The sequence below is a fragment of the Notamacropus eugenii genome, chromosome 6 (assembly GCF_028372415.1).
Source record: "Notamacropus eugenii isolate mMacEug1 chromosome 6, mMacEug1.pri_v2, whole genome shotgun sequence".
NCBI classification, from domain to species: domain Eukaryota; kingdom Metazoa; phylum Chordata; class Mammalia; order Diprotodontia; family Macropodidae; genus Notamacropus; species Notamacropus eugenii.
In genome coordinates this window covers 172,434,848-172,451,396 of record NC_092877.1, presented here as the reverse complement: position 1 = coordinate 172,451,396, position 16,549 = coordinate 172,434,848, and the positions used below count along the sequence as shown (strand labels likewise).

At 35.7% G+C, this 16,549-nt stretch overlaps 1 long non-coding RNA gene and 1 pseudogene across 1 annotated transcript; both read left to right on the top strand.

Annotated features, from left to right (window-relative positions):
• Positions 1-1,862: 1,862 nt before the first annotated feature.
• LOC140512185 (ankyrin repeat domain-containing protein 26-like) lies at positions 1,863-2,816 on the top strand (annotated as a pseudogene).
• A 1,976-nt stretch (positions 2,817-4,792) lies between these two features.
• Positions 4,793-13,049, top strand: LOC140512473 (uncharacterized). The gene is made up of 3 exons (XR_011969766.1): positions 4,793-5,374; positions 12,015-12,157; positions 12,516-13,049. It is a non-coding gene; the product is annotated as an uncharacterized lncRNA (long non-coding RNA).
• The last annotated feature ends 3,500 nt before the right edge of the window (positions 13,050-16,549 follow it).

The following is a 16,549-nucleotide window of genomic DNA, read 5'->3' as shown; positions in this document are numbered from 1 at the left end:
CATTTTCTATTTAAGATCTCGTCACATCTTACTTCTCTTAGGAACTCAGTAAACAAGCTTGAGGACTTTATATCTTCCTGAAAATTCTGGGCTCCGGTGACTTTCTATTTAGATTTGTGTTAGAAATTTTTTCTCTTTTACTATTATAGAATTCGTATCAAATGGAATATATCTAAATATATTGTGTTAAAAGCACTTCTCAGGGATGTAAAAGCTTTGTCAAGTGGGAGAAATATTTGACTTGTTTTGTTCATAAATGGAAGTTGAAAAGACACAGGTTTAGATTTGATGTAAAGAAAATCTTTCTAACACTTAGAGTGTTTACAAAGGGAAATAGGTTGTTTGAAGAAATAGAATGTCAAAAAGCCTTTTCGGGACAGTATTTGCAGGGAGTCTTAGAACTTCTGAGTTCCCTCTAACACTCTGTTTCTGTAATCCTGAAGATAACAAAAATCCACCAGAAAGATGAATAATAAGCAGAAACAATTTGAAAAGCAGTAGCTCTGTAAGAGATTTTTAAAAGACAAAAAGTAAATAAAGCAAAGTTTGGTTGCAAGGCGATTACTGGTGATATTAAGAAACTTCTTAATACAACATAGAGGTAAAAGTTAAAGACATTCTGTTAAAAATGCTCTTGAGTTGGTTTAAGAGAAGGAAGGACTCTAGGATTTAGGAGATTTTCATTTCATTCCACCAGTAAGTGGGTGAAAACCATTTTATTGTGGTTTGGCCTATACATTGCTCTTCTATTTTAGGAAAGCAAGGATTTTCTTCCAGCTTGAAGAATAATAAATTGACTAATTCATCTGAAATATTTCTTTCTGTTTTTCAAGATTCTAGTAATTGATAACATTGAGACATTTCCCCAATTATAATACATTTTTGAAAAATATCATCATTATTCAAATGAGGTATCACTGGTCATTTTTAAAGTACTATGTAAATGCTAACTAGTAGTAGTAGCACTGTTTTTCTATAATGTCAAGTGACTCCTTAGAAATGTTTTATCTTCCTATCATTAATGTTCCTAGATATCTGCTGTCTTGCAGTTCTCATCAATATTCATCAAAAAGAATTAAGTTCTTAAAACTTACTTTGATTTTGCTCTTTGGAAGCCAGTGGTATCCCACTTCTTATTTATCACTCATTTCAGTCAGTCATCTAACCCCTGGGTCTGAAGGAAAACATGTAGAAGTCCTGTTAAGCTTGGTGGTTGGTTCTGTTGAAGCGCTTGGGGAGCAGGAAGAGGGCCACTACACAATCAAAGTTCTGGTGTATTCCCTGGGTATTGTCACTTGATTTTTGAAGGTGAGAAAGACCTGATTTTCTCCACCTCTGTAATCGAACATCCTACCATTTGACATTTGAATTGGCATAAATAGATTTGCTTTCTCAGTAAAGTCTATCAACATCTAATCAGTGTTCTCATTAGAATGAGGAATTCTGTTTCTTTCAAAATCCTTTTAATATTTCTTGCTGCCTTAGGCCTAGCATAAATGAAGAAGAATTTATTGATATCTAACTGTTTTGAATTTAATTGATATCTGCTTGCTGTACTAAAAACTGGGCAGAAAAAACACATGAAAAAATTAGAGATCACAGAAGACAATATGGGTTCAAGTATTAAATATGGATTATACAGAGCATGAGAGCTATAAGGTCATGGTTTGTGCTTTCATTCTTAACTTTGTTTTGGATTTGTCAATTTACCTAAATAATCATTTCAGGAAATGATATATTTAATAACATCTGAAAGAAAAATAATTTGATCTTAATAGTTCTCCGTATTTAAATTGAAAACCTTTATTTTGGTTTGCTAAAATGATATCTTATATAAACATAATGAAGACCCTAGATAACAATTGGAAGCAGAATCTTCAACATGTCAACAATTGAAATCAATTAATCAAAGTCTTCAAGAAGGGTCATTTTCGGTGAAAAATTTGCAAAAGAAATGTGCCAACCTGAAAGGGAATAAAAGAGAATAGGAATAACAAGTCGTTAATCTTAGGCATCATTTGGAAACCCCTAAGTTAGAATGCAGTGAAATAGAACAGTATAAACGTGAAATTGATGAACAAACAAAGCAGCAGATTAATTAAAATCTACAAGAAGTTAACCTATTCTTACAGATTGCTTTATCACTACTAAGATTTTAAAATACTTCTATGTAAATGAAGGTTTAGTATAATTTTCCCTGTTCTGAAACCAGAATAAACATTCTGGGAGATTCTGAATTTGGGGAAAAGTTTTTAGAATTATACATACTTTTTCTACAATGATCCTAATATTAGCGCTAGGGTAAGAACCAATCAAGAACTAAAGAATAACATCCGCTAGAAATAGAGTTGTTGTGATTTTGGGTTTGTTTGTTTGTTTTTGTTTTTTTTTTTTTTTTGAGTTCCAATTTAAATCACTTACCTTTATAATAAATGCTTTCAAAGTTAGAATCTATTTTTAGAAATTCAGAATAACTCAATTCCTGACTGACGTTCAAATGAAACCTAACAGAATATGGAAGCAAATATCTTATAATTTTGAGAATAGAGTTGGGCAGTTTTCCCTACCCTGATTCTTTGTTCTCTATTTGGTTCATACACAAACAGCAGCACAAAGCAACTTAGAGCAATACAGAGAAAATAATAACTCTTCAGGAAGAAATCAAATGGAGCAACGAATTAGAGATTTGGAATCTGAAGTCTACAAAAAGAAAAACACATCAAGACTCTACCAAGGTAGAGTTAGAGAAATATATACAGATTTATTGTGAAGAATTGAAACAAAGAAAATCAGTGTCAAACAGAATAGACAGGTAAGCCCAAACAGAGGCACTTAAGAAAATAGTCCATCAACTTCTCAGATTGCTTTAAAAGTTCTCCATGTTGATTTTTAACAAATCCTTGATGCACAAATAGATGACTTCATTGGGAAATCAGTATTAACTGCAGAAATTCTACATTTTGGTACATATTGGTAAACCAAATATTTTTTAAAATCTTAACCAAGTAGAAAAGGAATGCAGTGTGGTATGTTGAAAAAATGGTACTCTTGTTGTAGAGGCAGAAGATATGACTTCACATCCTGCCCTTGATGCTTACGACCTTCAGCAAGTCACTTAAGCTTAAGATTTCTTCAATTGTAAGGCCATAGGTATCCGAATAAACACATTTTAGCAAATAAGCGACAGACAAACCTTTGAGGTAATTCATGTAAAGGGTAAACCTTCACATTTCTTACCTGCATCAATGAACTCAATATAGGGTTTGCAGTTATCTGGGAGACATTTCCAAATATGCCATTCTGAATTGCTCCATTGGCCAATATAGTAGACATATTTAAAGGTATCTCAACACATACATTGAACAAAATGAAGATATAACCTTAACAGCATTGGTTCCCTATACTTTCTCCACGGACAATATAAGATCCATCCTTGCACAAATTTCCTAGTGTTTACCTCAGTATATTAAATTTATTCAAATAAAGGCCATAAGAATGGAAATAAACACATTTTGACAAAAAAACCTTAAGCTACAACTGTGAAGTAATATATGTAAAAGGTAAACCTCCAGATTGCTTATCTGCCACAATGAGCACAATATCAGGTTTGTCATTACCTGGGAGATGTTTGCAATTATCACATTCTCAATTGCTACATTCCCCAATATGGTAGATCCATATGTAGGTATCTCAACACGTACATTGAACACAAGGAAGATATTACATTAAATGCATTGTTTACCTTTATTCTCTACTTGGAAAACATGAGCTTTAAACCTACAAATTTCCTCCTCTTTTCTCACTATATGATTGGTTCAATTGTAGGCCATAGGTATCTAAAGAAGCACATTTTGGCAAATAACCGACAGAGAGACTGTGTATTTCTTGAGATACCTTCCATTATATCTACCATATTAGCCAAAGGAGCAATTGAGAAGGAGATATTTTCAAATCTTTCCCAGGTAACTGCATACCTTGTATTGAGGTCATTGCTGCAGATAAGATATCTTTACATGTATTTCTTCAGAGTTATCTCTTTAGATTATTTGCCAAAATGTGTTTTTTGGATTCCTATGGCCTACCAATGAAGAATTCCTAAATACTGAGATAACCTCCAGGAAATATGTGGAAGATTAAAGATCTTATTGTCCATGAAGACAGGATAGGGAAACAATGCTGGTAATGTAATATCTTCCTATTGTTCAATGTATGTCCTGAAATAATTTCCAGACTGCATCTACCATATTGGCCAATGGAGCTACTGAGAATATGATATTTCCAAATATCTCCCAGGTAACTGCAAATCTTGTATTGAGGTCATTACTGCTGATAAGATATCTGGAGGTTTAACCTTTACATGATTTAGTTCACAGTTTTCTCCCTAGGTTACTTTACAAAATGTGTTTCTTTGGATTCCTATTTCCTACAACTGAAGAAATCCTAAATATTGAAATAACCTCTTCAAGTTATCACAGTTATACTGAAGAAGACTTATTTATCACAACTGTCAGGACTTATTGAATATGTTGCACTAATTAAGGGGAATATGAAATACCTGGCCAAAATCACCTACTTTTTTCTCGTCTGCATGAGAAGAGAAATTAGAATGAATTATGTCATCGCATGATTCATCATTTACTTTTTGTTATCTCTTGTAAAGACTGGGATGTGCCAATTTTAGAAAACAACAACCCACGGATAATTTATAATTTTAACTGCAGAGGCTTCTCCATTGGCTTCTTTATCTTCCGTTTTTTGAGGGAGCTGTCGTTCACCATCCTTTCGAGGGACTGGTTTTGCTTCTGGAATCACAGCCCTGTCGGCGTTCTCAGGGCCACTTCCAGCTCCTTGATTTATCCATGGAGATGTAAGGGTAGTTGCCACTCCTATCCCCTTCTCCCAAGACTGTGGGAGAAAGGTGATTAGGGAATTTTGTACTAATTTGTGCTCTCGCTACCCGCAACCCCCTTTCAAAATCTCAACCAAGAATAATGGAAGATTATTAACCCAAATGAACTTTCTTCCTTATATAGATTCCAGGGAATCTTTATAAAAAATATACCTTTAAAAACTTTCAACAGAATAACAAATCGATATAATGGGAAATAACTGTCCGGGAGATTAGTGAAGTGCAGTTAAACTTCCTGGAATTTACACCTCAGAAAGATTCTGAAGAAGAAAGAGATTTCAACACCTGGCCTGTAAGGACACAAAGAGCTAACACAGGGCAGAGTACTATATAGAATAATTAACAGAACAGCTTTACTTGAAAATAAGAGTGAAGATGAGCAGGGTGAATCAAGTATGGTAAGAGTCCTACTGTCAAGGTCTTTAGTAGCCAGCACTCCTTCATCTCCCAAACATTGGACGCAAGGTGAGCTACTTCCCTGAGCTATTTGAATTTTTTTTTGCTTTGTACTTTACCCTATGGCCACCTCGTTTTAACATCCTCAGAGTATGTAACTGGCTGTCACCATTCAAGAAAGTAAGCCCAAAGGGGCCAAGAATGAAGAGAATAAAACGCATAGTGTATTCTTGAATAAATGTATTTAGGGAGGAGAAATGTGTGTCTGGGTAAAATTAAGGAAGGAAAACTCCCAGCCAGCATAGACTGATGCCCTCATATCCCCCTTCTCAATTTATGAAGGTAAAACGGTCTTTTTGTGCTTTCCCTTTGTAGTTCAATGAAACTGCTATCTATATTTCTGGCTGCCTGTTGCCTATTCTTTTGTCTTCTCTCACTGTTTATTGTTGTCAGCCTAGGAATCTCATGTTCAAAATGCAAGGATCTGAATGTTAACAGCCTTTAATAAGAAGATCCAACACTTTTTTTTAAATGAAGGTTATAATGCATTCTCTTCAGTTTGTCTTTTATCTGATAGACACTGGGAATCGCTAACTGAATGTTTCAGAGCCAGGGCATCAGAGAGAGACAAATGGCAATTGAAAACAGTATGGGTGGAGAGCTGGTCCAGAATGAAGAAGGCCTGAACTTGAGTCCCATCTCTCACTTTGATATTGTCTGGCTGACTCTTAGCAAACCACGTACCCTTTGAGTGCTCTGGTCGGTTCTCGGGGACCCTAAGTTTCACAGAAGATATTAACGAGCACTACTCAAGACAGTCAATTTATCCCAGTGGAATTAGAAGTTTTGTCTCTATCATCAAAAAGAATTGTGTGACAAAGATTGTATCATAGAGAAGACAGCAGTATAATAAACTAATTAAACTGAAATTGAGGTCATTGTGTTTCCTGAAACTAACCATTCCAATAGAAATAATAGAAGTGGTTTTCTCAATTTACCTCATTAATTTCCAAATTTATTTGGAATGTCCAAAACCTAATTCTTAATATGTGAAACCACTGGCCAGGAATGTCTTAAAGGAAGTAAGAAAAAAGTCCTCTTCCTTGATGGCTTGTTGCACGGGTAACTCCATGTAAATGAAATTGGGAGAATTAAATAACTTCACAAGCTATTGTGATTAAGACAAGAAATTTGAAAACAAGCTATGTAGATAAAACTCTAGCAGCAAATTTGAAATTCACTGTAAAACTTTCAGTTACCTCAGAGGGTGTGTTTCTCTTTTATTTTTCAGTTTTTTTCCCCTCAGAAATGAATGAAAAAGTTTGTTTATAATTTAGACAAGGTGGGCAGAGAAGTCAAACTTAAGTTCAGAACATTTAGACTAGAGTCGCCACCAATGAACTCATGGATTCTTGGGGTAACAGAGTACTTACCACATAATTCATTTTGTTTCTATTTGGCATTTATTTTATGGTTCTCTTTTTGAGAAGTTCAGAAACAGCAATGACTGTTGGGTCTAATTTTAGTAAACGATGGAATGGATTGTATTTTCATATATGTAGTAGTATGTGCTCTGCAACATTACTTGATAATCGTTATAAGTCCACCTTGAATCTCTTTCAACAGAGCTACAAATCAATATAATAGGAAATCATTAGTCAACAAGACCAGCAAAATGTAGGAAATCATCCTGGAGTTTCCATCTTAGAAAGCTTCTGAAGGAAGAGAGAGATTTCCACAGAAATGTGGAAATGATGTGTCCTGAAGGGGCACATAGAGGTAATACAGGGCAAGACAAAATACAGAATAACTGAGAGAACATTTTGGCTTGAAATGAAAGTGAAAACGAGCTGGATGAGTGAAGGCTGCTTAGAACCTGACTGTCAAGGTCCTTAGTAGCCACCACTCCCTAATCTCCTAAACATTTACTGTCACGTGAGTTACTTTGTTGAGCTACTGGAAACTTTATTTTTACTTTGTACTCTATATGGCCACCTCGTTTTAATATCTTTAGACTATGTAACTGCATGCCAACATGCAGAAATGTAATCCAAAAGGTGCCCAGAATCAAGAGAACAAATGCATAATGTATTCTAGAATAAATGAATTTAGGGAGGGGAAATGTCTATTTGGGTAACAGTAAATAACAAAAGCTCCTAGGATAGAGAGAGGCCCTCATAACCACTCTCACAATTTGCAAAAGCAAAGAAGTCTTTGCTTTCTCTTCCAGGTTCCAATGAACTATCTATCTACTATCTATAATTCTGACTTCTTGTTGCCTTCTGTCACAATTATTTTCATCAGTCTATGGAATCTCTTGTCCCGAGGTAAAAGTCTCTGCATATTAACAGTGTTTAGTAAGCAGATCCCCAAGTTTTTGTTTTTGTTTTTGTTTTTTAGATGAAGGTTATAACACAGTTTAAGACTAATTTATCACCAAGGCTTAAACTACCCCCTTTCAGTGTCTGTGGAGTTAACAGTCAACTTTATTCTTCTTTGAATTTTGAAGGAGAGTTGTTGATAACGAGAGCACCAATTAGTGCAATATTCCCTAATCACCTTACTCATATGGTCTTGGGAAAAACAGGTTCAGGGGCAACTACACCTACATCTCGATGGGTCAATCGTGACAGGGACTGCTTGTGAATTCCAATATCAAATCAGAGGTTAGATTCAAGCCTCTACTTGTGCAACTCATAATCACTCTTAATCAACTGACTTCAGGAGTCAATGGGTCTTCCTCAAATCAAATGTTGCTTGTGTTCTGATGATGAATATTTCTGGACTTACTTAGGCTTGTTCTTAAATAACAGAGTTCATTGCTATATTCGTGTTCAAAAACTTTCACGTTTGTTAAGATCTAAAATAGCTTGTTCTGAATTGGCCTTTGACAACGAAGGGTCAGTTCCACATTCTGAAGTGGCATTGGAATAGGAATACGGTGGAGTGAGCTGCCAAGATTGTTTTTAATCTAATCATTTTCAAAGAGCATCCACTTGACTTTGAAGTCTAGTAAAAAAGTGGAATCTCTGTGTAGGATTCCTCTGAAACTTTTTAACTGTTGTACACAAGTGCCTTTGACACATCCTCTTCTTGTCTTTCATAAAGCCTTACATTTTACAGTGCCTCATAAAACTCTATGGGCACGAATAAACTCCTCTCATTCTTGTTTCATTCTTGTCCTAATTACCATTTTTCATGCTACACATAAGCAAAAAAGTACTCATAAGTGTTCATGTTCCACATGCATATTAACTCATACAAGAGATATCCTCTTATTGAAACATATCAAGAAAAATCTAATTACGGGTGATTACTTTAAAAAAGACACTGAGCTGTCTTCCTGTCTCACCAGATGAAGAGTGAATCTGTGCTAGTTACTGTTCTGTGTGCTACTGTTTATCAGTCTTATACTCAACTAGGTCACTTCATATTTAGGGAAATTTCAGTAGATTTTATTTAAGGTTTTGGAAAGGTTAAGTATGAACGAACCAAAATGAGAGAAAAATACCCATTCATATAGGGATTTTATGTGTGGATTTATCCCTTAATATGCCTAATCGCTGTATATTTTGAAAGATTAAAAAAGAAGTAGCAATTGACAGTTAGATAGGAGAAGACTAAATTATCACCCAGTCTTAAGCGTCGCTCTATCCATGCTTGCAGAACATATTACACTTGTCAGAGGAGAAGATCAAAATGCCTGCTATAAAGCCACCTTCTAGGTCCTAGGATGCAGGAGAGCACAAGAAGACAACGGTGAATTTTGTCATCACATGACTATCATTTATTTATTTATTTATTTATTTATTTATTTATTTATTCATTCATTCATTCATTCATTCATTCATTCATTTATTTATTTATTTATTTATTTTGCTTCCTAAGGCTAATAACATTTGGAACTGAGCAAATAATCTACCTATGGAAATTTCAGAACGCTAACTCTACATGCTTCTTTCTTACCTTCTTTATCTTCCCATATTTTTACAGGGAACTGTGGTTCAACTTGCTTCTGGGGGACTGATTTTTGTCCCTGAATCATAACATCAAACTGAGTCTCTGGGCCACTTCCAGAACCATCTGCTTCATCTTCTAGGATAGAAATATTTCTTACCCTAGGTATGGGTCCACACTGAATTCTGGTCACTGTCACTGACTGCCAAGGATCATTCTTATCAAAATTCGAATCCTTGGACTTTATGGAAAAGTCTAGAACTTTCTGGAAAAACTTCTCAGTTTTTAAGGAAGCACTGGAAGAATCCGAATCAGATGGACCTGAAAAGGAAATAATGTAGTTAAATTGTGCATTGGTTTTACCCACATGACATATTTATTCCTCACAGGATGGCATTCCAATTGCCACCTAACTGTGGCTTTATTTGTTCAATTATGCTTCCTCTCTTTTGTCTCTTAGGTAACATAAGGGAAATAAAGAGAACAACTGTTTTCCTTCTTTAATTCAGCCTATCCTCTTTTCCTTGAATTACCGGCTTTTCCCCCTCTCATCCTATCTATCTCAATCAGTAGTCAGAAAGTGGGGGGAAGGCTTTTGTTTTATGGTAACCTTGCAAGGACAACATGTACATTTGACTTTTCAAAGAACTTAGAATAAGGAAAGAGACTCTGAACTTGTGAATGTAAACTCTTGACTTATTTAGAAAGAACTCCCAGAGTGAGGTAATTCAATGCATGACTGCCTAGAGATCTTAGAGGTGAAGTGATTTACTCAGGGTCACTTAGCCAGTATCTGACAGAGATGACAGCTGAAACCATGACTCTTTGGCCTTGAGGACAGCTTTCAATCCTCCGTGCTAAAACATTTTACCACAGAAAACGCTAACTATTAGCATCCTTTCAGTGAATTTTTTTTTAAAGTACTCCCTTTTATTTAAAGCATAATGAGATCTGTCTTTTTGCATATGTGAAGTTCTTTCTTCTGACTAGAAATTAGCTTTTTTCAGAATGATCTAACTTCTTGAAGATTAACCTTTTAACTGTCAACATAAACTACAAATTTAGCATGACAATGACAGTCCATAGAGTTTAAGTATTTCCTTTTAACATTTGACAAATGTATGTTTACTCATTTGGTGTTTTTCATATGCAAGTTGTGTCTTCTGGACCTAAAGGAAACTGTACCACCTGCATACAAGAAAGGTAGTTTATATACCTGTGGGTGACTGTCTCTACTTGATACCAACTCCTGACATTATACAAGTCATATCTAGCATCATATACCAAGAAAAAAGTTGGAACAAATAGTAGACACACTGTATTATTCCCCATTTCTAACTTTTGGAAGAAACTAGAGTGTATTCACAGGTTTGACATTTTGGTATTTCTGGTGTTTAATCACTAATCAGAGGAAGAATTTCACCTATTGGAAAATCACATTGTAACAAATGTTCCTTTGATGACAGTATATTAAAAGGTTTTAAAACTGCAGCTCCTTGTAGATTCCCCAAAGAATACATGTATTTCAACAGCTGTCCTTGCCCGGATTCAGGGTTACCTTCACCACGTCTGAAACACCATTCTTTCCCAAGGCACATGGGACAGACATCCTCATGAATGCAATATAGACCCTAAATCATGACGGAAATTTGATGCACTCTCCTAAGATTCATCATAATGCTTCCTGTCAGATCTGTCATAAGTCAATGGCACAGGAAGTGGAGCCCTTCAGTTTCATCACCTCAAAAGCACTTTCAATAACCTGTTCAAGAAAATGTTCCCAATTCTCTGAATCAGCATCAGTTCCCAAAGGTGGATGAAGGTTCTCCAGAGACACACCAGCAAGGCTTACACCAGTCCACACAGGAAGACAAGGACCCATCCAAGACAACTTGAAGAGTGAACACCAAGTCTCTCTCCCGTTAAGTAAAGGAAACGGGAAGAATCCAGAATGCAAGCACTTACAACAACACCATTTTTAGGAAAGCCATATAGCTTTCAGGTCTCATATGTCAAAATATCAACTGGCTTGGATACAATAAGCAGGTTGTGGTTAGGGCTGTATTCAGCAACACTGGGAATGATGAATTTAAAGACATTCATGTTATGGACCAAATTAAGATGACTTTCTACCTCTTGTGGACATGTCCTAACCAAAAAGTCACCACTTTAGTGTTAGCAGTCCCAATGTGGTCTTTGCCAGAATCAATCTTCGATGTTTTGAGGAAAAGCCTGACATTTTAGAGATCCATCATCTCTCGCTTTTCCTTTTTTTTACTTCTATTACATCAGTTAGGGAAAGTTCATCAACAAACACCTTTGTTAATATACTAATGGCACAATCCATGCCAACTGCACCAACCCCAATAACAATGATCTTTATCCGGGATACCGAGTCTTCCTTAACGACATTCAAAATTAGCTGATCTCTGACAGTAGATGCAATATCAGGGAATATCAGGTGGAAATATCGAGGGGGTTGGTTAAGCTCAGAACATTCTGAGGTGGATATGAGACTGCTGTTCCCAGCTGAAAAACGTTTTAAAATAGGTACTTCCGAAACAGCTCCACACACATCATTTTATATCCTATTTACTCTACATGCATCAGTAATATAGGTGTGAAAACTAATTTCAGTATAAATGTTTTTAATCACACAACTTGACTATAAATTTCATCTTCCCTTATAGAAAAACTATAGACAGAGTGCCTAACATGACTCTAATATTAGCACTCTTCTTTTTTCTTTCAGGCAGTGAGCAAGAAAACACTTCAACTGCTATTGATAAGTGGAACAGTTACTTTTAAGAAAGAGAGCCTATGCTTCTAGAAAAGAGCAATGCTTATCCTTATGTCTGTATTGTGTGTGGTCATCATTCAAAGTTTGACAAGAAGGTAGTGGGTTTGTCTTTTGTTTGGGTTTTTTTCAGAAATGAATGAAAAAGACTGCATATGATTTAGACAAGGTGGGCAGGGGAACTCGGGAATGATTTCAGAACATCTAGACTAGAGTCGCGACCAATGAATACATGGATTCTTGGGGTAACTGAATATTTACCATATAATTGACTTTGTTTCTATTTAACATTTATTCTGTGGTTCTCTTTTTGAAAAGTTCAGAAACAGCAATGGCTGTTGGATCTACTTTAGTAAACCATGGGATGGATTACATTTTCATATATGTAGTAGTAAGTGCTCTGTAACATTACCTGATAATCTTTATAATAAGTCTACCTTTAATCTCTTTCAACAGAACAACAAATCAATATAATGATGAATCACCAGTTACCAAGACTAAGAAAATGAAGGAAAGTTTCCTGGAGTTTCCATCTCAGAAAGTTTCAGAAGGAAGAGAGAGATTTCCACACAAATGTGGGAAAAAATATTCCTTGAAGGGGTACATAGGGCTAATACACGGCAGGGTAGCATACAGACTAACTGATAGAGGAGTTTGGCTTGAAATGAAAGTGAACACGAGCTGGATGAATGAAGGCTGCTTAGAACCTGACTGTCAAGGTCCTTATTAGCCAGCACTCCTTCATCTTCCAAACATTTGCTGGCATGTGAATTACTTTGCTGAGCTACTGGAAACTTTTTTTTAACTTTGTACTTTATGTGGCCACCTCGTTTTAACATCTTTATATAGTAGGTAACTGCATGCCAACATGGAGGAAAGTAAGGCAAAAGATGTTCAGAATCAAGAGAACAAATGCATAATGTATTCTAGAATAAATGAATTTAGGGAGGAGAAATGTCTGTTTGGGTAACAGTAAATAACAAAAGCTCCTAGGATAGAGAGAGGCCCTCATAACCACTCTCACAATTTGCAAAAGCAAAGAAGTCTTTGCTTTCTCTTCCAGGTTCCAATGAACTATCTATCTACTATCTATAATTCTGACTTCCTGTTGCCTTCTGTCACTATTTATTTTCATCGGTCTATGCAAACTCTTCTCCTGAGATAAAAGTGTCTGAATATTAACAGCCTTTAGTAAGCAGATCCCAAAGTTGTTTTTTTTTAGATGAATGTTACAACACAGTTTCTTCAGTTTGCATTTTATCTGATAGACACAGGGAATCAAAAACCGAAGGTTTCAGAGCCAGAAAATCAGAGAGAGACCAATGAAGTTTGAAAGGCAGTGTGGATGGACAGCTGGCCTAGAATGAAGAAAGCCTGAACTTGAGTCCCACATCTGATTTTTATATTGCCTGTGTGATTTAAGAGAACACTTACCCTTTCAGTGGTCTGGTCAGTTTTCCGAGAACCTTAGTGTTAGAGATGGGGCTAACGAGCAATGCTCAAGGGAGTTAATTTTCCCAATGGAATTAGAAGTCTAGTCTCTATCATCAAAAGGAATTGTGCGGCATGGACTTGCATCATAGGGAAGATATCTGTAAAACAAACTCATTAAACTGAACTTGAGCTCATTGTGTTTCCTGAAACTCACCACCAGAATAAAAAAGTGATTAACAAGAGAACTGTATTTCTAAATTCCACTCATTACATCATAGTAGAATTCTGAATTAAGCTGAGAGACAGGGAATCAAGAGTTAGAGAATGAGAGGACAAAATAAATTTTAAAAATAGCCAAAATCAATCTCATTATCTCAAAAGACAGAGAGAATAAAACTTAACTCGTTTGTGAATTCAGTAGCCAGGACTGTCTCAAAAGAAGTAAAAAAAGAAAATCCTCTTTTTTGATGTCATGTTGCATAGGGATGTCAAAGTAAATGAGATCCGCATCATTACATAACTCTATAAGCTATTCTGCTTAAACCAAGAAACATGAGAGTAAGGTACACAGATAATACTCTAACAGTTAATTGGACATTCGCTGAAATACTTTCAGTGACCTCAGAGGTTGACAGAGTATGATTGCAAGGAAAGAAATGTTCAGAAATGAAAACATTGACTGAACTTCCAAAGATGAGGAAGACATCACTGTACATACCACAGGTCAAATAAATCTAATGAAACAAAACCAGCATAATAATTAAACGTGAATATGAGACAATTATTTAAATTGACAGAGCTTCAAATACCAATATTAAAAATATTTCTTGTAGAGTAATTATATCCCATCCTGAATAATTTCATGGAAACTATTATTGGGAAGCTCGAACTAAATATGTCATTTAATGATTGGGAAAAGTTAAATACCTTAACTTTGGGAGTGATAGTTATAATCCAAAATGAGAGAGAGAGAGAAAAAACCATTCATGCCTGTATTTTATATGTGAATATAAACCTATTTAAGCTTAATGGTTTTAGTATTTGAAACACTAAAAAAAATGTTGTATGAAATCAAAGTTAATTACATAGGAGAAGACGAATTGATCACCAAGGCCTAAAGTACTCCCTTTCAGTGTTTGTGGAATATCTTACTGCATTAGAGGAGAAAATAAAAATTCCTGTTAAAAAGACAAGTTAGATTCTAAGCTATGGGAGAGGAGGAAAACCCTGTGGTGAATTTTGTCATAACATGACTTTATCATTTTCTTTGCTTACCTCTACTAACAAGGATTGGAATGTAACAAAAAGAGCAAATAGTCCACCTATGGAAAATTCAGAATGTGAATTCTGCATGCTTCTTTATTACCTTCCTCATCTTCTTCTCTTACTATAGGGGTCTGTGCTTCAAACTTCTTCCAGTGAACTGGTTTTTCTTCTGGAATCACAATGCTAAATTCAGTCTCAGAACCACTTCCAGATCCAAATGATTCATCTTCTTCGAAAGGAAGTGTTTCAAACACTTTGGATCCTGGCTGATTTTTGGTCACTGGCGGTGAGTGGCAAGAATAATTCACATTAAAATTCAAATGCTTCTGTGAATTTTATTTTTCAGAGAAGTACTGGCAGAATATTAATCATATATATGTGAAAAGGAAATAGAGAAGTTAAATAATACATCAGTTAAATCCATCTGACATATTTAATTTTCTTATGGGATGTCACTCAAATTACTGACAAGCTTTGTGACTTGACTTTGTTTACTTAAACATCCTGTATTTTATCTCTTATGTTATATGTCACGAGAAAAACTCCCAACAACTGTCTTCCTTCTTTTTTCTCCACATATCCTCTTTTTCTTGGATTACTAGGTCTTACTCCCTCATCAAAATCTATTTCAATGTGTAGTCCAACAAATTTTGTCAGTAAGATCCTGGGGGAAAGGCTTTTCTTTTGTAATCTTTTAAAAACAGTGTGAATATTGACTTTTCAAATCACTTAAGATTAGGAAATAGATTCTGAACCTACGATTTTTAAACTGCAATTTATTTATAGACAACTCTCAGGTGAGAAAACTCCCCTTCGAATAACGGAGGCTGGAACCTTCTCTGCAATTTATAGTGTTAGAGCACTTAGAGGTTGTGTGATTTGTCCAGGGTCACCTAACCATCATGGGTCAGAGATGAGACTTGTACCCATGTCGATATGGCTTTAAAGCCAGCCTTCTATCTACCATGCTAAAATATTTTTCCACAGAAAATGCTTACAATTAGGATCCCTTCAGCGACTCTATTTTTTTTAAAGTACTAAGCATAGTTGCATCATTTCTTTTTCTTTTTTTATTAATTTATTTAACTTTTAACATTCATTTTCACAAAATTTTGGGTTCCAAATTTTCTCCCCTTTCTCCCCTCCCCCCACCCTAAAACACTGAGCATTCTGATTGCCCCTATCACCAATCTGCTCTCTCTTCTATCATCCCTCCCTTCCCTTGTCCCCATCTTCTCTTTTGTCCTGTAGGGCCAGATAACTTTCTATACCCCTTTACCTGTATTTCTTATTTCCTAGTAGCGAGAACAGTACTCGACAGTTGATCCTAAAACTTTGAGGTCCAACTTCTCTTCATCCCTCCCTCCCCACCCAATCCTTTTGGAGGGCAAGCAATTCAACATAGGCCATATCTGTGTAGTTTTGCAAGTGACTTCCATAATAGTCGTGTTGTATAAGACTAACTATATTTCCCTCCATCCCATCCTGCCCCCCATGACTTCTATTCTCTCTTTTGATCCTGTCCCTCCTCAAGAGTGTTGACTTCTAATTGCTCCCTCCTCCTATTGCCTCTTTTCCATCCTCCCCCCCCACCCTGCTTATCCCCTTCTCTCCCACTTTCCTGTATTGGAAGATAGGTTTTCATACCAAAATGAGTTTGCATTTTTTTCCTTCCTTTAGTGGAATATGATGAGAGCAAACTTCATGTTTTTCTCTCACCTCCCTTCTTTTTCCCTTCACTAAAAAGTCTTTTGCTTGCCTCTTTTATGAAAGATAATTTGCCCCATTCC